The sequence below is a fragment of the Heterodontus francisci genome, chromosome 12, assembly GCF_036365525.1.
Source record: "Heterodontus francisci isolate sHetFra1 chromosome 12, sHetFra1.hap1, whole genome shotgun sequence".
NCBI lineage: Eukaryota > Metazoa > Chordata > Chondrichthyes > Heterodontiformes > Heterodontidae > Heterodontus > Heterodontus francisci.
The window spans coordinates 93,308,762-93,336,681 of NC_090382.1; the positions used below are offsets into that span (position 1 = coordinate 93,308,762).

The following is a 27,920-nucleotide window of genomic DNA, read 5'->3' on the forward strand; positions in this document are numbered from 1 at the left end:
GGGCCCCTCTTGCAGTTGAACACTTTGGTGATAGAGTCATAAAGTCATACATTCAATGAAGATTGACAAGTGACGACATAAAATGGACCTGCATGGTCCAAGTTTGCCGGCAGAGCATCAAATCAGCCAGTCGGATGCTTCTGGTGCACACAGGTGATGCCCAAGTGAGTGCCCTTCTCAGCGTGGGTTGCTGTGTGGGCCACAGCAGAAGTGGTTGGAGGCATAGAATGCCCCACTAGGAGAGCCGTTGGTTTCTGTAGTGCTGTATCTTAGCAGTACTACAGATAGAATTTCATGCCCATTGTTTGCATTTCCCCGCCCCCGCCCCCACCCCAGTATTTCTCAACAGACATATGACAGTAAAAGCATTTCCCCTTTATCTCAGCTATATTGCTGCAGAAAGTGCTAAGCAGATGTGTGTGCAGAACAGACTGAAAACGTCAAAGTAACTTGTGACTGTAGCATATATAAGACTAAAATGTTGAGATTACCATAGCCTGCATTGTACAAATTTTATACAAAATTGAATATTTGGAATTCTAAAGTGTAAATAGATTGAATATTGATCCTATTTAACTCTTTTTAGTTGAACTGAACATAATAGCACTTCCATGTCTGGCTAGATTGTTTTATTATCGAACTGTATTGTCATCAACATAACATAAAATAACTTTTGCAGTTAATAATGTTCTCCTAATTTATTTTCTAATTGAATTATGCACCGGAGAAATTTAAATGAGAGTTGGCATGGAAACAGAAGGTTCTCTGGTTGTGACTATATGTATTCGAGGCATCTCCCAGTGCAATGACTAAAAACTGTTAAGCAGCATGATGACTTGGCCACCATTGCCAAGACTATCTGCAGTCTATAACTGAATGTGTGTGGCTTGCACTCTTTTTTTGAACAAGGGCAAATATTCTTCTACTTTTTTGAAGGTATTTTCTCCCTTTGCTTATTTAGGTTTCCCCCACTGCATGGAAGCTGTTGCCAAGAGGGCAGGCAGCCTGGGTGAGTTACTGTCGGGTCTGTGCCAATGCTGTTCCTGAGCCAGTCAATGAGAGATACATGAATGTGACCTTGTGCTAACATTCCCATCATTTTACCTCCTCTCTGTGGGTTCTCCACAGCAACAAGTCTAAGATTAGAAACACAGCAGACAACAGTCTGTGTTCATGAACCCAGGACTCACAAATCTATCGTATCATGGATTACACACTGCGACAATGCCTGGCCAAACTGCTACATCTTGACAAATATGATAAATAGTGAAAACAATATATAGAATATACCAGTACAGTATCTAGAAGCCTCTGTGTGCTGTGCCACACCAGACAGATATTCTGATCGGGTTAGTTGAAAAGGGGTGGAGGAGGCTTGTGTGGAGCATAAACACTGGCATAGACCAGTTAGACTGAATGCCCTCTTTTTGTGCTGTAGTCTCTGATGTAATGCTATGTAAGGTCCTGACCTCAGCCATTCTGGCACTGGGATGAACTGAATGGAACCATTTCCTCTCTCCCACCTGATAACAGAGGGGGAAAACTAGAGGAACAGTCATCTTGGATTGCTCTCTTCAATCTCCTGGTAGTCAGTTTTTTTTTAAAAAAAAGTATTGCCAGAGGCCTGCAAGGGGGCTACCCATCTTCCAGAAAAGCAGAACTGGAAAAAAATACTTATTTACTTTGAAAGATGGAAAAGGATTCTTGCACTTCAAAACTCATTTATTAGAGGCAGCTACACTTTTATTTCACACAAGCCTAAAAGAAATGAAAACATTAATTTATTTTCAGTACTGCACAGACACTGTTGTATGATTGGCTTTAAGAGTGATGTCCCTTTAAGATCTTAGTATGCTAATGAGCTAAGTACTGGGACGCAGTCATGTGAGTACAAGCCAGAGTCACTCTGCTACTGTAACACCCAGAGGCAAGTTCTGTAAATAGTTAGCTCTGTACCGAATATGCTTGTTGGCTGTTTAATAAACCTGTTTGAGATCTACAATCAACTGAACTCCATGCATCTCATTTATGTTGCAACAGATAACACAAAAACAACTCATTACAGACACAATTGCAGAAAGGATCATGCCAAATTGACCAGCATGTAGTGGGTCACAGTTTGTTTAAAAGTAGGCCTGAGCAGGTTAAGCAATGTTTTCAACATACGTGCCAATTGTACAGCATCACAGGATCATCCCTATCACCAAATTTAACATCCCATAATCAGGGTGGATATATACACATGTTCCCCAATCATATCATTCAACTGAAATTCCTCCGAAATACGTTTTAGTACGTCACCTGAGTAGCTGAAAATGTGACTGAAAATGGCAACATAACTATACTGAACCATTGACGAGTGTCATTGGTGTACGCTAATCAGTTTCTTTGCAAATTAAATATTTTTTAACAAGTAAAAATTATTAAAACATGCCAACTAGTGCCTATGCACCTAAAAAAATAAGCTCAATTTGAAGAGTCTTGTTAAATAGCAGAAATGCAGCACGTTCATTTCTTTCAATCTGAGGCCATGGCAGGTTTTGTGGGTGGAGCCAGCTTCAGGCTAAATGACTTTTAAACCAGAGCCAAAAATTGCATAAACTTGATTTACACTTGATGTACTTGTTTCAAATTTCTTGATCTTTTGTGCTGGTTTGGCCGATTTCATCTATTTTGCACTGATAAAACTAATCCAAACTATTTTAAACTCGACCCCAGAGAGCAGTCTGCAACTCAACAGAAAATTTATTTAACACCAGCACAGTAGAAGCCTGTGTTTTGAAGGAATAAAATGCCCGTTGCACTGCAAACTTTTGTACTACAACTTTTCTCATTTTTCATCTTCTCACTGAAAACTATAACTAAAGATAATCAAATTACACTGGCAGATGTTACTGGCAACACAATGATATTGTAGTATCCTTCTCATGAATGAACTATTTTGCAGGACAATTGGTCATGTTTTAAACATGAAGTGGGCTTACAGTCTTAATTCAAGAACAGTAAAAAGCAACTGTTCTCCTTCATTTTCAGGCTAAATAATTTCATTAACCATTGTTCCATCATTTCTTTGTTATCCACCTGCTATAAGACTTTCTCTTAACTCCACATTAGGCAACAGTATTGAATTAAAGGCAGTTCATCATCAATGAATCAGCCAGAAACAATTCTAATTTTACCCATGTAACTTCATAAAGAAAATCATCAACCATCCAATCTCAATAAATTGACAAATACGCTCGTGCAGATACCTTCCAATTATTTCAAAAGAAATGGGCTTTGCTATGGGGCTAGGCGACCCGTGGATACAATTTTCAATAGACACATTGCACATTCCATGCCAGTGGCATCACAACAGAATATGAGTTCACTCCGACAATGGGCAACATATTGAGTTACCAATCATGTCTACAGGCAGGAAAGAGGAAACATAATCGAATGTAGCTGCTGTAGAAAAGCATCAGCAGAGATGAGGGAGCAGATTACCTGCTGGCCTTCTCTGGTAGGCAACAAACGGTGTATGGCTTGGGGCAGAAATTAAGCTTGAATAAAGCACTAAACATTTGAATAATGAAGGAAAAATAAGAAGAAAAAATACTGGATCCTGTAAATACCATAACACAATGATTAAATGTCCATGTTTATATCTTGGCAGTCTGTTCTACTTTTATCACATATCCTGTACATCACCATTATCATCAGTGTGATTTAGACTTATAGAGCAGGATTTTCGCTCCACAATGGAGGTGGGAAGGGCATAATTTCACGCTGCTGGCCAGCAGGCCAGTTTGCCGGCACCATCCCGCCCCCGTGCCTTTTTCCCAGAAGCTGGATCAGGAGTGGAACAGCTACCTGCTCACAAGCAGCAGGTAGCTAATTGAGGCAAGTTAAAGGCCAATTATCAGAGGCCAGCTAGAATTTTCCAGTTGACCTGCGGGCTCGCCTGTGGCATCAGAAGCGGCAGACCGGGGGACCAGCTCTCCAGGATGCCTTTGAGGCCACGTCCCCCACTGGTCTACCTGGTCATAGCTGCAGCCACAGGCAGCTCTTTGAAGGGTTCCCTTCCCAATGGTAGTCTGGCAACTGTGGCCATTTTTTATTGCTCAAAAGATTTGAATATGCTGAGAGGGCACGACAAGATGGAGGCACCCTCTTTTTTCCTTACCTGCAACAGCAGGTTGCAGCTCCTTCCATGCTGAAGGGCCTCCTATTGGCCCTGCGCTTCGAGAGCCCGCCCGCTATTCTTAATTGGATGGTGAGTGTGCCCTCTGGCAACTAATTGGACAATTCAGTGAAAAATCGATGTTGTGTGGCTGCTCCCAACACAGTGCAGGGTCAGGACCCCCATTTGATCCTGACGTCGGGGTCCTGACCCAAAATGCAAAATCCTGCCCATAAAATCATTACAGCACAGAAGGAGGACATTTGGCCCATCGGGTCCATGCCAGCACTCTATAGAATAATCCAGTCAGTCCCATTCCCCTACTCTATCCCTGTAGCCCTGCAAGTTTATTTCCCTCAAGTGCCTGTCCAATTTCCTTTTGAAATCATTCATCGGCTCTGCCTTCACCACCCTCATAGGCAGAGAGTTCTAGGTCATTATCACTCACTGTGTAAAAATGTTCTTCCTCACATCCCCCCTGAATCTCTTGCCCAAAACCTTATATCTGTGTCCCTAGTCCTAATGGGAACAGCTTTTTTTTGTTGATATTATCTAAACCCTTCATAATTTTATACACCTCTATCAGATCTGCCCTCAAACTCCTTTGCTCCAACCCCAGCTTCTCCAACCTAATATTGTAGCTAAATTCTCTCATCCCTGGAACCATTCTGGTAAATTCCCTCTGCACCCTCTCAAGGATCTTCACATCCTTCTTAAAGTGTGGTGACCAGAACTGGATGCAATACTCTAGTTGAGGACTAAGCGGAGCTTTATAAAGGTTCAGCATAATTTTCCTGTTTTTGTACTCAATACCTCATTTATGAAACTCAAGATCCTATGCTTTGCTAACTACTCTCTCAATATGTCCTGTCACCCTCAAAGACCTTTGCACATGAACACCCAGGTCCCTCTATCCCTGCACACTCTTTAGTACTGTGCCATTAAGTCTATATTGCCTCTCCCTATCCCTTCTGCCAAAATGCATCACCTCACACTTTTCTGTATTAAATTCCATCTGCCAATTGTCTGCCCATTCTGCTAGCCTATCTATGTCCTGCTGCAGTCAATTGGTATAGAATCATAGACTCTATACCTCATCCTCACTGTTTACCACACCTCCAAATTTGGCATTAATGGCAGATTTTGAAATTTTTCTCTGTATTCCAAGATCCAAGTCATTTATATATATATATAAAAAAGCAGTGGTCCTAGCACTGACCTTTGGGGAACACCTCTGTACACCATCCTCTAGTCTGAAAAACAATCATTTATCGACTTGCTGTTTTCTGGCCTTAAGCCAATTGTTTTTCCAAGCTGACACTGACTCTCCTATTCCTTGAACCTCAATTTTGTAACCAGTCTTGGCAATTTTTTTTTAAAATCCATATAACAACATCCACTGCATTCCCTTCATCATCCTTCTCCGTTACCTCATCAAAAAATTCAATTAGATTTGTCAAATATGATCTGCATTTTACAAATCCATGCTGGCACTCCTTAATTAACCCAAAACTCTCCAAGTGCCGGTTAATTTTTTCCTTGATTATTGTTTCTAAAACCTTACCCACCACTGAAGTTAAATTGACTGGCCCATAGTTACTAGGAATGTGCTTACATCCTTGAACAAGGGTGTCACATTTGCCACTTTGCAATCCTCTGGCACCTCCCCTGTATCAAGGGAAGATTGGAAGATTATGGCAAGCTCTTCCACTATCTCTCCTCTCCACTCCCTTTAGCAACCTCAGATGCAAGCCATTTGGACAAGGCGAATTATCCACTCTAAGCATAGCTAGCCTTTCAAGTACATCCTGTACCCTTCCATCTCTTTGCCACTGACAAGCGTGCCATATTCAGTTGATTAATACAAATTGTTTTGTAGTCCTGTATGTTGTGCATGGCAAAGTAACCAATGGTAAAACTAAGAAAATTTCCTTCCCAGTTTTCTCACCTACTCCTCTTCCTTTCCTGAAAGTGTTGTAGTTTGCTTGCTGGACATTGGTCATGTATGAGGCTTGGTGGTGAGCATTAACAAACTATTCAATCAAAGGGCCCAGCACAGCTCACCTAGATTCCAGCCTAACACAATATTGGCAAATCACATTGCCACATTGTTGGCTCATTTCTGGGAAGCCATCAGGGAAGAAGTTTAAATGCCAGTTCAAAAAAGACGAAGCAACATACAATACACGTTCAACTCTACCAAGGGCTACTGGAGAAAGTTTCTCCTTCTTAATCCAGAAGCATTAAGAAGGGCAGTTGTAACTTCACTGCTGCCTTGATTGAGATCAGCTAACTCAGTACCGACTGGATAGTTTATAAAGCATTCTTGATATGAATGACTATTCACTGGATCATAGAATCATGCAACACGGAAGGAGTTTGTTCAACCCATTGTGCCCGTGCCAGTTCTTTGAAAGAGCTATCCAATAAGTTTCACAGCCCTGGTCTTTCCCAATAACCCTGCAATTTTTTTCCCTTTCAAGTGTGGGTAAACTCACTGAGCCATTGCAGGAGCACTTAATTGGTTTTAAGGGTGGTATTCAATTTGAATAACAGGGTTGAACATTCCGTCATTGAATAGCATTTGGGGCATCATCTAAAATTTAATATAAAACCCCACATATACACTACACATTGAGGAACACGTTACAGTTGATTTACTAGATTTACCTCACTCTGTGGAATAGAATGGGTTTTCAACTCTCCACTATTGTGCTCCTCTATTAAGTACTCACAGACTGTAATATTCTCAAGTCCAGCAAGGTTAGGGGATATACATTTCATTTTGGTTACTTGCAACAGCTTGAAGTGCTTCAATATGGAAAAATTATGCCATTAAATATATTCTATAACTTATTTTAAATCAGTCAGATAACTAGGAAATATTTGTGGTGGGGAATTATTTACAGCAATTAGCAGGAATACTGATATTGTGCATGTAGTTTTTTAGTAACAGAATGCTATGTTAATTGGAACTGCAAGACTGGATTATACAGGAAAGTGAGAGGTTGCTTGAGCATAATCATCTGTGCGCTACTTATGTTTGTACATCTGACTGAAAAATGGAAGGTCTAATCTTATATCACAATGGAGATAGTCAAGAAGAATACCTCACATTTGGTGGGGGTTTTGCAGGTAAAATGATTATGCGTTTGAACTGTCAGTCATAGAAGTAAGTTGCTTAAATATTTTTGAATGGGCATTTAAACTTCTCCTTTTGGAGGAAGCGGAAGCATTTAAGAATCTCTTTATTTTGTTACCAAGGCTTGTACCAATGCTGCTGTGAGTTGGCCAATGCAAACTGTTGAGTGGCCGGGGACAAGATCTGTTACAATCCCCTTCCCCCACTCTACATGGGGAAACAACTTTTGTCAAGGCCGCAGCAAGGCTCAGTGTTGTCTTTCAGCTCCTACTGCCATAAGATGCTTCAACTCCACAGGTAAAACATATTTTTTCAGGAGGAAAAAAGGTTTGTAAGAGCAGCTTTCTTTCAAAATCAGATCAAATAAGGAAAACAGGAATTCTGTTGATATGAAAGGAAGCTAAGAAACATGTTTCATACAGCTAGCATTTCAAACATTACAGCATTGTCACAAAAGATCATGAAATACAACTCTGCATTTAACGACCAGTAAAGTCCACAGTTTGCATACTGTTACTATCATAGTTATTATTAGCTGGTAGCAGGTACTGAAGCACAATGGGCTGTGTACTTATCAATATGCTATCAGTATCGAATGAGAAAAGTAGACTGTGGGTCAAATTAACAAGAATTTATCTACAGGGATCTTCTTAATAGGTATCTACATGAATACTGATCAGCACAAGGTACAGACTTGTGTAATCACATCCTGTGATGTTACTTATGGTCTATATACATAATCAATGCAGCAACAGCTTATGTACATTATACTACATCTCTCCCCAAGTCTCGGACTTCATTCATCAGATCTGTAACATTGTGGGGTTCTCACAACTCTGCCATAGAGTGTTATTCTTTCACTTGTTTGGGGTATTGAGTCTTTTATTTCTTCTTCCTCACTTTCCTGTGTGTGAGTGGAACTATCAGATGACTCATGCTCTCTGTCTTCACTGTTGTCTGGGTTATCTGTTATTGGTTGTGTCACTGGTTCATTAGCTCTCTCTCTAGTAGCTGACAATTGATCTTTCATCAATTCTTTATTTGGATGTGCCAGTACCAAAGATCTTCAATTCCTCCTTATCCATCCTTGGTCTGTCTGGACGATGTATGACCAACGATATGGAGATTTCTCCATCACTTCCCCATATCTGTTAATTGTGTATCGATTGTTTAATTATATGCAGGTGGAGGGCGTTAACTGGGGTCTTACTTGGGCACTTATAAGGAGACTCTTACTGGTGGAGGGTTTGAGTGAGGAGCTACATATCTGTAATCCTTTTACTCTGTACAATAAATGCGAAATTGTGCAAAGATAGGCTCCAGCATTATCCTTCCGCGAGAAACTTTCTGGAGTTTAACAATATCGACCCTGGTCTTTGATTCAAACCAAACCTCGAGGTTATAGGTCAGTTTGGTTCTTTGCTCTGTAACGCCTATCTTAGACAACCTTTCTTTCTCTCTCCCTCCATTCCTCAGCCTTTCCTGGTCCTCAGCATGGCTGAAGGGTGCTTGGGAGTGTGGGTAGTTATGTCCTCAATCTCTGACCAATTAGCAACTCACATGGAGCCAGCACATTCTGGACTTGTGTTATTGGTAATTTAACAGTGCTAGCTGAAAATCCTTGTTCCTTTGCAGTAGCGTTTTCATGGTTTGAACAGCTCTCTCTGCTTCTCCATTGCCCTGGTGGTATGTCAGTGAACTTGTAACATGGGCAAACCCACACATTTCTGCGAACTACTAGACTGCCTGGTTCACAAATTGTGGACCATTATCAGAGATCACTAGATCTGAAATGCCATGTGTGGCGAAAATCTCTTTCAGTGACTTTATTATGGCTTCAGGACTCTGGCCATGTATTGGTTTGACTTCAACCCATCTAGGATAATAATCCATGACAATGAGGAAATTCTTCCCTCTGCATTCAAAGAAGTCCATTCCTAGGCGCTCCCATGGTCTGGATGGAAACGAGTACAACATCAGTGGCTCCCTGGAGTCCTGTCTGGTTGTAGCACATTTAATGCAATTGGAGATCATGTCTTCAATCTCCTTGAAAATCCCCGTCCACCATACTGAGTTCCTAGCTCTTGTTCGACACTTGGTGATTCCTAAGTGCCCTTGGTGTAGTTTCTCTAAGATGTCTAATCTTAAAGCTCTAGGAATAACTAGTCTTTTGTCGTAGACTAGTAAGTTGTCGACAATAGTATGATGGCTTTTTTGCTCATAATACTTTCTCAGGATTGGGTTATTTGGCATATATTCTGGCCAACCTTCTTGGCAGAACTGTCTTACTTTTTCGCAGACTTCATTCTCTTTCTGTAGGCTCCTAATTTGGCCTAACTTTTGAGCAGTTGCCAGCAAATCTTCGGTAATAGCGAAAGCAAAGACTTCCACTTCCTCCAAGAATGAGACATCTCCCAGTTCAGGTAGATCATTTGATGCTCTCGATAACACATCAGCTGTCACTTGATGCTTCCCTGGGACGTATTCAATTGTGTCATATCTCATAAGTCGTAATCGAAATCTCTGTACCCTCGGAGTAATTTTGCTAATTCTTTGGAATTAAGTAACAAAGAACAAAAGAACAAAGAACAGTACAGCACAGGAACAGGCCATTCGGCTCTCCAAGCCTGTGCCGAGAATTACTAATTGCTAGTAACATTACTAGTGGCTTGTGGTCAGTTTTGATCTTGACCTTGAGGCCCAGTATGTAGCCCAAAAATTTTTTGCATGCCCATGTTGCTGCTAATGCTTCCTGTTCAATCACCGTGTTCCTTCATTCTTGCTCTGATAGAGAATGAGAGGCAAAGCACACCAGCCTGCGTTATCCATGTTTTTGAACCTGGAACAGGACTGCACCTAGTCCTGCTGACAATGTGCCTGCTGCAATAATGGTCTTTAGAACAAAATGTGCCAAAACCTCTGGCGAAGTCAACATTTATTTTATCCTCTCAAAAGAGTCTTTCTGGCCATCTCCCCAGCACCAGGTATTGTTGTTCTTTAGCAGCTGTCATAAAGGCTCGTTAATAGTTGCTAGATTTGGAAGAAATTTCCCTTCCTGCTTAACGATACCCATAAATTATTGTAGGTCTGTAATATTCCTTGGCGCTGGGAAATCTTTTACTGCCTTCGTCTTCTGTGGATTTATTGTAATTCCACATCCATCAATTATGTGGTCAAGGAACCTCACTGTCGACTGTGAGAATACACACTTGTCATTCAAGGTGAGTCCTGCCCCTTGTAACCGATGTAATACCATTCTCACTCTTGCGTTGTGCTTTTCTTGGTTTGCTCTATGAATCAGAACATCATCCACGTGGCAGATGATTTCCTCCAAGCCTTTTAGGATTGTTGACGTCATCCGCTAGAATAACTCTGGTGCTGACGCAATACCAAATGGCAATCTGTTGAAGCAGAATCTGCTGAAGGACGTGATAAAAGTGGTTAGCAATTTAGACTCTTCATCTAAAGGTAACTGCCAGAATCCACTATTTGCATCCAACTTTGTGAATATGGAACTTTTTCCAATTTGGCAAGGCTGTCATCGACTGATGCCATTGGGTGAATTTCCCTCTGTACTGCTTTATTGAGTTGGGTAAGGTCCACACAAATCCTAACATTCCCATTTGGTTTTCATACCGGGACCATCACAGAGCAACACCTAGTGGGTTTTGTCACTTTGGAGGTAAATCCTTGGTTTAATATGGCATCAATTTTTTTCTTCACCTCTTCAAGGAGCGGGTTTGGGACCTTTCTCAGTGTAAATAAACATACCAGTTCTGCCTCTTTATTGAGGGTAATATGGTACTCCATCTTTAATTTCTCTAAGCCCTTGAATAGTTTGGGGAATTCTGCTCTAAAATTACTGAGCTGTCTCTGCTATCCCTTGATCACTTTCACCCTACACAACAGTTTTAAGGCTAGGCATTCTTTTTTTACCAAGGAGTGAACAGTCTTGGTTCCTAATGACATATAGGGCTTTCAGGATTGTGTTATTTTGCATGATAAGGTTTTCTGTATTTCTCCCAGAACGCTCAGCTGGATTCCTCCTGGCCCGTATAATTTTTTGTTGGCCTTCCTAAGCTTTTCTTTCTTCAGCCAAGGTGTTTGATCAGACAGGACAGGAACCGCTGCTCCTGTATCTAATTTAAAAGTTGTTTGATTTTTTCCGACGAGAATTTCTGCTTCCTAGCAATCTTCATTTTTCTCCCTGTACTTCACCTCGGAAGGGAGTATTAATTGTTTGACCCTCTTTTACTTCCTCTATCTTTTTTCCAGTCTTCAGTTTTTGATTTCTGTTGTGTTTCAAACCTGCTGAAAGTGCCCCCTTCTCTTGCACCAGAAAGATTCAGCTTCCCAGGCTGAACGGTACCTGTCGAATCTCTGGATCCATCTCGGCCACTCTTCAGCCTGGATGGGCCCCGCCGGTCACTCAAAGCTTTCTGATAATGGAATCAAATTTTCCATGTTTCCTCGAAGACTTCGATCTCTTCTGTTTTTATGCTGGGCGAGTCATTTCACTACTGCCACCATATACTATCTTGTCAATGTGCTATTAATATCGAATGAGGAAAGCAGACTCTGGGTTAAATTAGTAGGAGATTATTTTCGGGCTCTTGTTACTAGGTATCTCCATGAACACTGATCGGCATGAGATACAGACTCGTGACATCACATCCTGTGATGATGCTTAAGGTCTATATACATAACCAACTCAGCAACAGCTTATGTACATTAGACTACAGGTTGAATTTTATTATCGCGGTGAGTGTCCCGCTGACGGGCCTGGCCTGGCAGCGAGGGGAGGGGGGAGGGAGCCCACTTCGGTAGTCTGCAGGACCAAGGGCCGCACCTTATCTGCAGCAGCTAATTAATTGGCTGCTGCCATCCTCATTAAGGACAGCTGCATGCCCCCAGGAGCTGTTGTCCAATCAGAGGCCTGGCAGCAGGCTCAACAGCACCACTGGGAACGGTGGCCATTGCTAGGACTCCAGGGATGGACTGCATACTCATAACCACGTAAGTGGTGTCTGGGGTGATGGGGCCAGTCAGGCAGCCAATGAAGTGTGGGGTGGGGGGAGTGGTTGGTGAGGGCAGGTAGTGCCATTGCCATGGGGGCAGTCATTATTACAGGCAGCCTCTCCATGGGCCAAAGGGCGCCTGAGTAGGAGGGGCCCCCACCACACCTCCGGGAGGCCACGGAGGACTTCCCCGCCATTGGTAAAGATCATAAGATCATAAGAACTAGGAGCAGGAGTAGGCCGTCTGGCCCCTCGAGCCTGCTCCGCCATTCAATAAGATCATGGCTGATCTTTTCGTGGACTCAAATCCACTTACCCGCGCTCTCACCGTATCCCTTAATTCCTTTATTGTTCAAAAAGATATCTACCTTAGCTTTAAAAACGTTTACTGAAGAAGTGTCAACTACTTCACTGGGCAAGGAATTCCATAGATTAACAACCCTCTGGGTGAAGAAGTTCCTTCTTAATTCAGTCCTAAATCTGCTCCCTCTAATATTGAGGCTATGCCCTCTTGTCCTAGCTTCACCTGCCAGTGGAAACATCCTCTCTACTTGTATCTTATCTATTCCCTTCATGATTTTATATGTTTCTATAAGATCGCCCCTCATTCTTCTGAACTCCAATGAATATAATCCCAATCTACTCAGTCTCTCCTCATAAGCCAACCCCCTCAACTCCGGAATCAATCTAGTGAACCTCCTCTGCACCCTCTCCAGTGCCAGTATATCCTTTCTCAAGTAAGGAGACCAAAACTGCACACAGTACTCCAGGTGTGGCCTCACCAGTACATTATACAGCTGCAACATAACCTCTCTGCTTTTAAACTCAATCCCTTTAGCAATGAAGGACAAAATTCCATTTGCCTTCCTAATTACTTGCTGTACCTGCAGACCAACCTTCTGCGATTCATGCACAAGGACACCCAGGTCCCTCTGCATAGCAGCAGGCTGCAACTTTTTACCATTCAAGTAATAATCCTTTTTACTTTTACTCCTACCGAAATGAATGACTTCACATTTATTAACATTGTATTCCATCTGCCAGACCTTTGCCCACTCACTCAATGTATCTATGTTCCTCTGCAAAGTTTCACAGTCATCTGCACACTTTGCTCTGCCACTCATCTTAGTGTCATCTGCAAACTTTGACACCCTACACGTGGTCCCCAACTCCAAATCATCTATATAAATTGTAAATAATTGCGGTCCCAACACCAATCCCTGAGGCACACCACGAGTGACTGATTGCCAACCAGAATAGCACTCATTTATCCCCACTCTCTGCTTCCTGTTAGTCAACCAATCCTCTATCCATGCTAATACTTTACCCCTAACGCCATGCATCCTTATCTTATGCAGCAGCCTCTTATGTGGCACCTTGTCGAAGGCCTTTTGGGAATCTAGGTACACTGCATCCACTGGGTCCCCATTATCCACTTTGCTCGTAATGTCATCATAGAATTCCAAAAGATTTGTCAAGCATGACCTGCCCTTCATGAACCCATGCTGCGTCTGCCCAACGGGACAATTTTTTTCGAGATGCCCTGGTATTTATTCCTTGATAATAGACTCTAGCATCTTCCCCACTACAGAGGTTAAGCTAACCGGTCTATAATTCCCCATCTTTTGTCTACCTCCCTTTTTAAACAGTGGCGTCACATCTGCTGTTTTCCAATTAGCTGGGACTACCGCAGAGTCCAGCGAATTTTGGAAAATTACCACCAGTGCACCTGCTATTTCTCCCGCCATCTCTTTTAGTACCCTGGGATGCATTCCATCAGGGCCAGGAGACTTATCAATCCTTAGCTCCATTAGTTTGCCCAACACTACCTCTTCCGTAATAATGATTGTTTCCAGGTCCTCACCTACGTTCGTCTCTTTGTCAATTACTGGCATGTTATTAATGTCCTCCACTGTGAAGACCGATACAAAATACCTGTTCAATGCCTCGGCCATTTCATCATATCCCATAACTAAATTCCCCTTCTCATCCTCTAAAGGACCAACGTTTACTTTAGCCACTCTTTTTCGTTTTATATATTTATAGAAACTTTTGCTATCTGTCTTTATATTCTGTGCTAGTTTTTTCTCATGTTCTATCTTACTTTTCTTTATATCTCTTTTTGTGGCTTTCTGTTGACCTTTAAAGTTTTCCCAATCTTCTAGTTTCATGCTGCTTTTGGCCACTTTGTATGCCTTCTCTTTCAATTTGATAGCCTCCCTTATTTCCTTAGACACCCATGGCAGATTACCCCTTTTCTTCCAGTCCTTCCTTTTCACTGGAATATACTTTTGCTGAGCACTTTGAAAAATTGCTTTGAAAGTCCTCCACTGCTCGTCAACTGTCCCACCATAAAATCTTTGTTTCCAGTCTACTTTAGCCAAGTCCTCCCTCATTCTATTGTAGTCCCCTTTGTTCAAGCGCAGGACCCTGGTATTGGATTTTATCTTCACACTCTCCATCTGTATTCTAAATTCAACCATACTGTGATCACTCCTTCCAAGAGGATCCCTAACTATGAGGTCATTAATTATTCCTGTCTCATTACACAGGACTAGATCTAGGATAGCTTGCTCCCTCGTCGGTTCCATTACATACTGTTCAAGAAAACTATCACGGATAGACTCAACGAGCTCCTCCTCAAGGCTACCCTGACTGTGCTGGTTTGACCAATCTACATGTAGATTAAAATCCCCCATGATAATTGCCGTACCATTTTTACAGGCATTAGTTATTTCTTTGTTTATTGCCCTCCCCAATGTGATGTTATTATTTGGTGGCCTATAGACTACGCCTATCAATGACTTTTTCTTCTTAGAGTTTCTAATTTCCACCCAAATGGATTCAACCTCATTCTCCATAGAACCTATTTCATCTCTCAGCACCGCCCTGATGTCGTCCTTGAATATCAGAACTACACCACCTCCCTTACCTTCCTGTTTGTCCTTCCGAATAGTCTGGTACCCCTGGATATTTAACTCCCAGTCGTGACCAACCTGTAACCGTGTCTCCGTAATGGCTACCAAATCATATTCATTCGCGATGATTTGTGCCGTTAACTCATCAACCTTGTTACGAATGCTACGAGCATTCAGGTAAAATGCCTTTATGCTAGCTTTCTTACCCTCATGATTTCCAACATCTCTAATAATAACTCCTGCGTTATCCTTCCTTTCTGCTTCTTTCATAGTCTGCCTTGAACTTAAACCCTCCTGCACACATGTTAACCTGCTGCTTACCTTTTTATTTACCATCATACTCCCTATCGTTTTCCCTTTCCCTTTCCCCCGAGTCACTAGTTTAAAGTCCTAGAGACCACCCTATTTATCCGTTTTGCTAGAACACTGGTTCCAGATCGGTTCAGGTGGAGACCGTCCCATCGGTACAGATCCCCCCGGTTCCAAAACTGATGCCAATGCCCCATGAAATGGAACCCCTCTTTCCCAAACCACTCCCTTAGCCACATGTTTACTTCCCTAATATTCTTAAGCCTAAGCCAATTTGCACGTGGCTCGGGCAGTAATCCGGAGATTATGACCCTCGAGGACTTGTTCCTTAATTTCGTTCCTAGTGCTTTATAATCCCCCAACAGGTCGTCCATCCTAGCCTTGCCTATGTTGTTAGTCCCAACATGGGACATAAAATGTCAGCAGCAGGGGGAAGAGATCCTTAATTGGCCACAGGTGGCTCGATGGGCCTCTGGGCGGGAGGGCCATCCACCACCTTCCCTGTCGCTCGCAAGATGGCATGGCGACGGGACAATGATGGGCAGTCCACCATCCCCTGCCATTTTATGGGCCCCCCGCCTCCCAGCCTATCCCCAGAGGGCTGGTAAAATTCAGCCCAATGTTCATGTACAGAAATTACACTCCAAGTAGCCATACTCTACAATGGTCAAAAACAGAAATTTCACTCAATGCAGCAATAATTTACAGGTTCCATGCCTCAAGTTATTGGGTGTTGTCTATTAGGCTACTTAACGCAGTAATTGCTTGAGAAAGCCACTTAATGCATGAACACACAGGAACAGAGCAGTGTTCTGTTAAAAGCACCTTGATTGCTGACACTGGGGACTTAACCGACCAAATCAGAGTTCCATCGTGCTAATCCTGGCACTCTAACAAATATGAAATCCAACTCCTGACCATTGTAAGAAACCAAATTGTCTGGCAATCCATACCTATTGATCAGAAAGATGAGACCTATTGCTTCGAAAATCAAAAGGCAGGCTCAAGTGACAGCTATTGTAATGAACAGGGCAATAATTTTTAGCTAAGGTTTGTACCCTTCTCAATCCATAAGCCACAAAGCAAGTAAACAAGGCGCTAGGCAGCTGAGTGAATCCCATCATCACCATCCTCTCTGAAGAAAATGAAAGATCTCTTGGATCAGCCACAGTCCACCAGAGGATTTCAAGAGTGCATAATAAATGGCTACATGGTGGCAAGTATATGGGGTTCATGAGAGAAGGCCACAAAGTATACACTGTAGGATGACGTACCATTCAAAGGGCAAGAAATATCATTTTAAATCACCATTTTGTTCTCTTTTGTCACGTGCAATTCTGCCTCAACACAGAAGAAGCTGTAAATTCGGATAATGGGAAGTAGTTACTTGTGTAACTGCAGGGAAATACAAATGGCCTAATAATTTATTTGATTATTCAATTGTCACATACAAGTATGTGTGTTTAATATAGGTGTAGTGTTGGTATGATGGGTAAGCTGGTATCAGGCAGGCAGATGCATGATTGTTTTTAGCTTTAGCACAGAAGATTGTCACTTATTTCATTTAAGACTATTAGATCGTCTCCAAACCTATGCTAATCCTACATCAGCTGTGGCTTAGCAATAGCACTCTTGCCTCGAGGTTAGAGAAGTTGTGGGTTCTGTTCACACTTCGGAGAATTGAGCACATAATCCAGGCTGAATCTTCAGTGTGGTACTGAGCGAGTGTTGTAAAAGATCCTACAGCACTATTTGAAGATGCAGGGGAGTTGTCTCTTGTATCCTAGCCAATATTTGTCCCTCAACCAACCATAATCACTAAAATAGATTATCTGGATATTATCACTATTATGGGATCTTGCTGTGTTCAATTTTAGTTGTTGAGTTTCCTTGTATTACAACGTTGACTACACTTCAAAAGTGCTTTGGGAAGTCCTGAGGTCAGGAAAGGCTCGATGGATTGATGTAGCCTATAAGGAGGCCATTCAGCCCATTGTGCTTGTGCTGGCTCTATGAAAGAGCTATCATATTTCACCCACTCCCATGCATTTTCCCCATAGCCCTGCAAATCTTTTTCACTTCAACTATATATTCAATTTCCTTTTGAAGTTATTGTTAAATTTGCTTCCATCACCCTTCCAGGCAGTGCATTCCATATAACAACTCAGTGTGTAAAATGTTTTTCTTCATACCATATCTGGTTCTTTTGCCAATTGCCTGAAATTTATGTCCTCTGGTTACCGAATGTCCTACTACAGCCTTGTAGGTTATGTCACCTCAAGTGCATGTCCAAGTACTTTTTAAATGCGTTGAGGGTTTCTGCCTCTACCACCCTTTCAGGCAGTGAGTTCCAGATCCCCAACACCCTCCGGGTGAAAACATTTCTCCTCAAGCACCTCTAATCCTCCACCAATGAGCTTAAATCTATGCCCCCTGGTTACTGACCTCTCTGCTAAGGGAAATAGGTCCTTCCAATCCACTCTATCTTGGCTGCTCCTGTGTTTATACACCTCAATTAAATATCCCCTCCTGTGCTACAAAGAAAACAACCCCAGCCTAACCAATATTTCTTCATAGCTAAAATTCTGCAGTCGTGGCAACATCCTTATAAATCTCCTTTGTACCCTCTCTCGTGCGATCACATCCTTCCTATAATGTGGTGACCTGAACTGTATGCAGTATTCTAGCTGCGGCCTAACTAGTGTTTTATGAATTTCTAGCATAATCTCCCTACTTCATATTCTATGCTTCAGCTAATAAAGGAAAGTATTCCGTAATAAAAACAAGAAATGCTGGAATCACTCAGCAGGTCTGGCAGCATCTGTGGAAAGAGAAGCAGAGTTAACGTTTTGGGTCAGTGACCCTTCATCGGAACTGACAAATATTAGAAAAGTCACAGTATTCCGGAAAAGTATTCCGTATGCCTTCTTAACCATCTTATCTACCTGTCCTGCTACCTTCAGGGATTTGTGGAAATGCATTCCAAGGTCTCTCTGTTTCTCTACATTTCTACCATTTATTGTGTATTCTTTTGCCTTCTTTGTCCTCCCCAAATGCATTACTTCTCATTTCTCTAAATTAAATTCCAGTTGCTACTTTTCTGCTCATCTGATCAGTCTGTTGATATCTTCCAGCATTCTGCAGTTTTCTTTCCCACTATCAACCACACGGCCAATTTTTACATCATTTGCAAACTTCATATCATGCGCCCTACCTTTAAATCTAAATTGTTGATATATGAAAATCAAGGTCCTAGTACTGAACCCTGCAGGATCTCAATGGAAACAGCCTTCCAGTCACAAAAACACTCATTGAACATTTCCCTTTGCTTCCTGGCACTGAGCCAGTTTGGATCCAACTTGTTACTTTCTCTTGGATTCCACGGGCTTTCACCATTCTGACCAGTCTGCTATTCAATGTTTTTAAAACAAGTGCAGAAGGTCGCAGGAACTAGAGTTATTCTGAACACAATTTATGTCTAAAATTCTGCAATCGTTTGTGTCAGTTATTGGAACATAGCCCCTCCAGCCAGCTCCATGGCTGATCTTCTACCTCAATGCCATTTTCCCACACTATTCCCATATCCCTTTATATCTTTAATATGTAGAAATCTATCGATCTCTGTCTTGAACATACACAATGACTGAGCCTCTACAGCCCTCTTGGGTAAAGAATTCCAAAGATTCACCACCCATTGAATGAAGAAATTCCTCCTCATCTCAGTCCCAAATGGCCTATCTCTTATTGAGACTGTGTCCCCTGATGTTAGAACCTCCAGCCAAGGGAAACATCCTTCATGGATAAACCTTGTCAAGCCCCGTAAGAATTTTGTATGCTTCAATGAGATCACCTCTCATTCTTCTAAATTCTAGAGAATGCTGGCCCAGTCTCCTCAATCTCTTTTTTTTTAAGGACAATCCTGCCATCCCAGGAACCAGTCTAGTGACTCTTCATTGCACTCCCTCTATGGATCTTCCTAAGGTAAGGAGATCAAAACTGTACACAATACTCTCGGTATGGTCTCACCAAGGCTCCATACAATTGCAGCAAGGCTTCTTTACTCCTATACTCAAATCCTCTTGTAATAAAGGCCAGCATACCATTTGCCTTCCTAATTGTTTGCTGCACCTGCATGTTAGCTTTTAGTGACTTATGAACAAGGACACCCAGGTCCCTTTGGACATCAACACTTCCAAATCTCTCACCATTTAAGAAATATTATGCATTTTTGTTTTTCCTACCAAAGTGGATTACTTAACATTTTTCCACATTATATTCCATTTGCCATGTTCTTGGCCACTCATTGAGCCTGTCTAAATCCCCTTGAAGTCTCTTTGCATCACCCTCACAACACACATTCCCATCTAGGTTTGTGTCATCAGCAAATTTGGAAATATTACACTTGGTCCCCACATCCAAATCATTGATATAGATTGTGAACAAATGGGGCCCAAGCACTGACCCTTGCGGTATCCCACTAGTCACAGCCTGCCAACCGGTGAATGACCCATTTATTCCTACTCTCTGTTTTCCATTCATTAACCAATTCTCAATCCATGCTGGTATATTACCCCCAATCCCATGTGCTCTAATTTTGTTTACTAACCTCCCGTGTGGGACCTTATCAAAAGCCTTCTGAAAATCCAAATGCAACTCATCCAGTGGTTTCCCTTTATCTATTCTGCTACTGGCATCATCAAAAACTCTAACAGATTTGTCAAACATGATTGCCCTTTCATAAATCCATGTTGACTGCCCAATCCTACCATTATTTTCTAAGTGTCTAGTTATAATATCTTTTATAAAAGATTCTAGCATTTTCTCTACTACCGATGGCCATAATTGCTATTTTCCTCCCATCATTGGAAACTCATTGACAATTTTTAAACTAGCACCTTGAACCTTGAAGAGTTTCCTTGAAGTAAAATGATTGAATTAAGAGATGAAAAGCCTAGGCTCCTCATGCCAGATGACTTTTTATGGTATGTCGCATTGTTCTTGGCAGGTGTTATCAGAGCACTAGCAAAATTAGAAGCAGTGAGAAATTCAGCCTTATTGCAGATTATGATAACAACCTTATGTCTGACTGCATTTGTTAAAGCTGCAACTTCAAACAATGCAACATGACCAGAAGTGTGTGCTGCAATGTAACCACGTTCCTGCTTGCAAATTCTGATCAACAATAAACAAAAACGAAAGTAACTGAAAATAGTGTTAAAAACTTTTGACACAACCAAATCTCATGCTATATTTGGAGATACAGGATGCATATCAAGGGACTGGTGGTCTCCGCAAAACAAACTGCTCATGTCATGGCTGTTGTGAGCGGGTTAAGTAATTTGTGATGTTCTGGTTTATTCCGTGTAAATCCAGCCCTGGGTATGTATCCTCTAGTTAATAAAACGTCATAAACCACTACAGTATTATTAAATTTGTGCAATGTCTTTAAACTGTGCACATTAACTAAACCGGCCACATTGAACTAAAAATAAAAGGAGCTGATGCTAATTGGAACAGACGGTAGCATCTTCTGACACATTTTCTCTCAGCCAGTCCTGGGATTTCTCCCAAGTGCTTTGTTGCTTATTTTACTCCATTTTCAATTGCAATCCAAGTGCATTGAAAACATTTTAGTGCTTCAATATGTAGATCTTCAAAAACAAATCACTTTTTTTTAAATTGTCAAATTGATCAAGCACGGTCTGAGTGTAATGGAACTCAGAAAATCTGAACCCAACTCTCAATTATTGCACATGAAGGTTACCTTGACTACCCTCACTCTGGATAAGAATTTGCAGTCATGTGACTCAGCCTGACTGTTCCCAAGGTCGTTGCTATGGACCACACCTTTCTCCTACAAATTAAAAAAAAACTCAAAAAAGAATAATATTGGCTTCAGTGAAAGATTCTAAAATATCTACAAACTGAGCTCAGATATGGTGCCTGCCCTCAAATCTATTTATGATTTGAATTTAACAAAAAATCTTCTTCCTCTGTGCTAAATAGGTCAATCGCAGTCAAGACATGGGGATTAGTACTCGGGTTGGATATATTCCGGGAGGTCTCATCACAGGACTCCCTGCTTCCAACTGCACAACTTCCACGCACCTGCCATTGGTTGTCCAGCACATCCATCTTTGCAATGCCTTTCCATACTAATTGGAAAACAGTCTCTTAAATACCCGATTGGATGGTGTTTCACTGTTAGTCAAACAGCCTTTTGATCCCAACTCCAATATTTTTATAACTAATAAATATAAAATAATAAAAAAGTTCAAAGAAAATAAAAAAGTCACACAATTTTCTTTGCTGTCCATATGGTTTTTCTCTTAGCTTGCTCGTAATAGTCCTGGAGAGTAATATTTAATTCCTGGAGCCTCCAGGACAATTCTGGAGGATTGGCAACCTTTAATTCTCCACCTTGCTCTCACGCTGACGTCTTTGTCCTCAGTGTCCTGCGATATTCCAATGAAGCTCAACACAAGCTCGAAGAACAGCACTTCATCTTTTTTCTTTTTTTAAAATTTTATTTTATTTTAGTTTGTTTCGTCATTCATTTTTCGAACCATGTGCCTAACCACTTTTTTTCATGTTTGTGCTTTGGGCCAGGGCTGTTCATTTTTCTGTCCATTAACACCCTCTCTGCACTAACGCTTTGTCTTTCAACACACCATTAACATACCGTTTGCCTTTGCTCTGTGACCTTCTAGTCAGTTATTCTCTGTGACCCTGCCCTATCAATACCTTGCCTTTTGTTATCTCTTGCCTCACCCCCACTTTATTTGCTTAAAACCTATTACATTTCTAATCTTTTCCAGTTCTGATGAAGGGTCACTGACCTGAAATGTTAACTCTCCACAGATGCTACCAGATCTTCTGAGTATTTCCAGTATTTCTTGTTTTTAGACCATAATCTCTGCTACTGTTTTGTTACCTTATTCTTTGCGGGTTTTGGTTTTGGTCTCGTTTTTCCTCCTGTTTTTGCTTTTGGACGGCAACTGTTCATCATTCTGTCATTCACACCTCCTCCACACACAGCTTTTGTTTATTTACTTGTCTCATTACCACTCCCTTTGGCCTTGCACCATCAAATCTTTTGTCATTTAATCTCTACTGTCTCCCACCTGATCTCAGACCTTTCCTTTGGTTTTTTTCCCCTCCCTCCCCCATTTCACTTGCTTAAAACTTATTACATTGCTGAATTTTCCCAGTTCTGATGAAAGATAATTGACCCTGAAACATTAACTCTGTTTCTCTCTCCAGAGATGCTGCCAGACCTGCTGAGTATTTCCAGCATTTTCTATTTTTATTAACCATAGCCATAGCCATAGTCAGTGCCTCTAAACTGGGAAAAAAATGTTATAGCTCTTCACTGTTAGCAAATAAAACCTGCTGGAAATTGCAGCTGCTGGAAATAATAGATTCAAGCTTGGGTTTGTTAGCCTATACTGTTGAATAGTGTGGCAACATTCACTGCTTTAGATCATACAGTTAAGAATGGCCACTTGGACAAATGTAACAGAAGATTGTGGTAAAATACCTAGCAGGAGTCACTACTTTTAGAGAAGAAGGGGAGAAAAGTGGGATACAAAAAGAACTCACACAAATCAAGGATGCAAGCCTGACATGCTTTGGAGATCATATTTTTTTGTGGGAGGAACCTGACTGAATATCACATGGGTGACAGATTCAGGATAGTATTATGATATCCTGTCTCTCTCTGTTATACAATATCTTATCCAGTGGAAGTCAGCCATAACGTTGCATTTGTACTGCAGGGTTAAAATATGAAGGTACCACTTTAAAATGTTAAAAAAGATAAATTTATGGTAGACTCATTACAGTATGCTAGTAATGTCATGAAGGGCTGCAGCATTGCCCAGACAATGTTTGTTTTGCAATATAAGCTGTTTTGGTACCACCAGTTCAAATTCTAAGTCAGTACTGTGAGCTGCCTCAACAAATACATAGAAAGCAGTAGTGTTATGAAAGTAAACTCACATGAGTGTTATCTCACAGACTAAATGATGCAGTCCATGATATTAGACAAACTCCTCCACCTAATTGTTAACCTTCCTGAACTGTGCATACATTAGATGATGCTGTGTTGTACAAATGCTGAAAGATAATAAATCTTTCACAACATCAAATCTGCCTTATGTTCACTGAACTTGAAAGCTGATTGCATTTGCACAGCATTTAATAAAATCTACATAAGATTAATGAAATTTCCAAATGCAGCTGTATCTCAGCTTTTCACTCAGATTTTAAAAAAGACAAGGAAAAATTGCATTCATATAGCATCTTTCATGACCTCAGGATATCCAAAGAACTTTTGAAGTGTAGTTGCTATTGTAATGTAGGATACACACCAGTTAATCTATGCACAGCAAGGTCCAACAGACAGCAATATAATAAAGACCAGATAATTTATTTTAGTGCTGTTGGTCTTCTTCAAAATAGTGCCATGTGATCTGTTATGTCCACCTGAGAGGACAGACAGGGACATGGTTGAACATCTCTTCCAAAAGGCAACACTTCAGACAATGCATCACTCCCTTGGTTCTGCACTGGAGTGTCAGCCTAGATTTAGTGCTCAAGCTCACAAGTGGGACCTGAACCCACAACCTTTTGACTTAGGCAAGAGTGCTATCAACTGAGTCATGGGTGACAAAGTGTCATTTCTAAAAAGAAAATGCAGCATCTGCGATAGCAGGCACATGTGGAATTAATATTACAGCTTTCAAGATGATATCTAATTGCAGGAAGATAATTCATTGTGATGTAGTCACTGATGTGAAATAAACACTTGGTTGTAATGAACTAAACTACTTCTGAAATGAAGTACGAACAGGAATCCCTGCTTACTGTTTGTGCAGGGAGAGAGCAAACAGGCGAAAGTCAACGAAAGAGAAAGAGACTCCCAAGATCACTTTGCTTGATTGCATCAATCTTAAATTGCACTATTTCTCAAAGAAATGATATCGCAATCATCTTTTACTGAACTTGCGTATGAGCTAAAATGCACAAGCTTTTGGGATCACACAATTTCATATGGTGAGAAAATTTAAATAATAACCTGTAAAGTCTCAGACTGTCAGGCATCAGAATTAAAAAAGAAAAACAATTTTCTTATGCCTACGAAATTTTAAAAATAATAATCCGAGAAAGAAAACCACAAGGTGGACAGCCATAATTACATAGAATTACAAATTCTATTTCATCTGTATTTTAGTGAGAATTCTATTATCAACAGAAACAGTTAAATAAAAGAAACGGGGGAAAGAAAGTGTAAAGTGATAATTGAGCTAAGTATAAGTTGATACAACAGCAACTTTATAAAAAGAAATTTGACGTACTAACAGAAAATTGATACAAGCATAGTAGCAGGTGCAAGTGCAATGCCAGAAATTCTTCTAGTGCTATAACAGAAAAAAGGCAGTCAAGGAGGAATTTAAAACCCTACGGAACCTCTCGGGAGTTAAACATGGCAATGAACAGGAACTAGTTAACATGCTAAATGATTACTACATGGAAGTTTTTACCAGTAAGAACATTAATAATATGCCATCCAACAGCAAACATGACTTCATACCTACTCCAAGATGTTAATATCAGAGAAACAGAGATAACAAGGGAAGGTAAAGATTTTATTTGATCAAAAGAAGTTATAAAGTTTCCCAAAAAAAAGTAACAAGCTTGGGGATTGGGGGAATTTTAGACTTCAGCAAAGGAGGACCAAGAAACTGATAAAGAAAGAAAAAGTAGAAAATGGAAGAAAACAAGTGAGAAACATATAAACGCTTCTATAGATATATAGAAAGGAAAATATTAGCAAAGGCAAATGTGGGCGCATTACAGGCAGAGACAGGAGAATTTCGAATGGGAAATAGGGAAATGGCAGAGAAACTAAACAAATACTTTGGGCTGGATTTTGAGAGTCCACCATTGATCTTGGCGGTGAGCTCAAAAAAGCCATCTCAATCTCACGCGCGGCGGCTCAATTAAATAGCCGGGATGGCCCGCCCCCCCCCACCCAATCTCGTGGAGGGTGCGGGCTGTCCATCCCCGGCAATGACACAGCTGCCTGTGTGCAGGTGCTGGCGCCCTTTTTAAAGGGCAGTCAGCCCTGCTGGTCAATTTGAATTTTTAAAGATACACCCCTCCAAGATTTATTAAATAAATTTCTAATGCCCCTTTCCCACCTCCAATAACAATTACATTAACTATTCGCCCTTCCCCCGCAACACTTACCATTTAAATCTGACATTCCCCCCACCAGGTCGCACAAAGTTTAAAATTCACCTCTTCCCACCAGCCTCTACACCCATTACGTTTATTTGACCCCATCCCCTCCCCTCCACACTGAAAATCATAACTCCTTCCCCCTCCCCACCAGTGTCATGCTGGCTTTCCCCGGACAAGGAATTGAAGGCGCGGGAATGCTGGCTGCCGCACCGAAGATCGTGGCGGTGCCCGGAAGATTGAGGGTAAGTTCATCCAAATTTATGCATATCATTAATTTAAATATTGAAATCCAGATCTCATCGCTGCCACCAGGAGGATCGGGCCAGGCCCTCTCAGCGTCGGCCTCCATGGTGGACCGCTGGCAGACCCATCTTTCGGCCACCCCACCCCTGCCATAGAGCCCGACGTCAAGGGCTTGTTAAAATGCAGCCCTTTGTGTCTGTTTTTGTGGAGGAAGATACAAAAATCCTCCCAGAAATACTAGAGAACCAAGGCATCAAAAAGTAGTACTGGAGAAATTAATGGGACTGAAAGTTGGTATATCACTTGGACCTGATGATCTACATCCCAGAGTCTTGAATGAGGTGGCTGTAGAGATAGTTGATGCATTGGTAGTTATGTTCCAATATTCTGTAGATTCTGGAATGGTTCCTGCAGATTGGAAGGTAGCAAATATAACCCAACTATTTAAAAAATGAAGGACAGAAAAAATGGGAAACTACAGACCTGTTAGCCTGACATTAGTAGTAGGGATAATGCTAGAATCTATTATAAAGGATGTGATAACTGGACACTTAGAAAATAATGGTAGGGTTGGGCAGAGTCAACATGGATTTATGGCAGTGAAATCATGTTTGACAAACCTGTTGGAGTTTTTTTCAGGATGTAACTAGCAGAATAGATGAGGGGGAACCAGTGGAAGTGGTGTATTTGGATTTTCAGAAGGCTTTCGATATGGTCCCACACAAGAGGTAAGTAAACAAATTTAGAGCACATGGGATTGGGGTAATGTACTGGCATGGATTGAGAATTGGTTAACGGACAAAAAACAGAGAGTAGGAATAAAAGGGTCATTCTCAGGTTGGCAGGCTGTGACTAGTGGTGTACCGCAAGGATCAGTGCTTGGGCCCCAATGATTTGAATGTGGGGACCAAATATAATATTTCCAAGTTTCCTGATGACAGAAAACTAGGTGGGAATGTAAGTTGTGAGGAGGGTGCAAAGAAGCTAAGTGAGTGGGCAAGAACATGGCAGATGGTAAATAATGTGGAAAAATGTGAAAAACTTTGATAGGAAAAACAGAAATGTAGAGTATTTCTTAAATGGTGAGAGATTGGGAAGTGTTGATGTCCAAAGGGACCTGGGTGTCTTTGTTCATGAGTCGCTGAAAGCTAATATGCAGGTGCAGCAAGCAATTGGGAAGGCAAATGATATGTTGGCCTTTATTGCAAGATGATTTGAGTACAGGAGTAAAGATAAATTTCTACACTTGCATAGAACCTTGGTGAGACCGCACCTGGAGTATTGTGCACAGTTTTGGTGTCCTTACCTAAGGAAGGTTATACTTGCCATAGAGGGAGTGCAATTAATTCCTGGGATGGCGGATTGTCCTATGAGGAGAGATTGAGGAGGCTAGGCCTGTATTCTCTAGAATTTAGAAGAATAAAAGGTGGTCTCATTGAAACATACAATATTCTTACAGGGCTCGACAGGGTAGATGCAAGAAGGATGTTTCCCCTGGCTGGGGTGTCTAGAACCAGGGGACACAGTCTCAGAATAAAGGTTAGGTCATTTAGGGCTGAGGTGAGGAGGAATTTCTTCACTCACAGGGTGGTGAATCTTTGGAATTCTCTACTCCAAAGGGCAGTGGAAGCTCAATCATTGAATGTGTTCAAGACAGAGATTGATAGATTTCTAGATATTAAAGGCATCAAGGTATATGGGGATAGTGCAGGAAAATGTTGTTGAGGTAGAAGATCATCCACGATCTAGCTGAATGACGGAGCAGGCTCAAGGGGTCAAATGCCCTACACCTGCTCCTATTTCCTATGTTCCTATGCTGAGGTGATTGAAACTAATAAATTGCTGCTGTGAATGAACTATACCTCTGCTTACTGAGAGAC

At 41.4% G+C, this 27,920-nt stretch overlaps 1 protein-coding gene across 16 annotated transcripts in view; it reads right to left on the bottom strand.

The window, feature by feature from the left end:
- Nucleotides 1-27,920, bottom strand: part of LOC137375999 (teneurin-2-like) — an 812,476-nt gene that overhangs the window by 313,153 nt on the left and 471,403 nt on the right. The gene's annotated exons all lie outside the window — the stretch shown is intronic.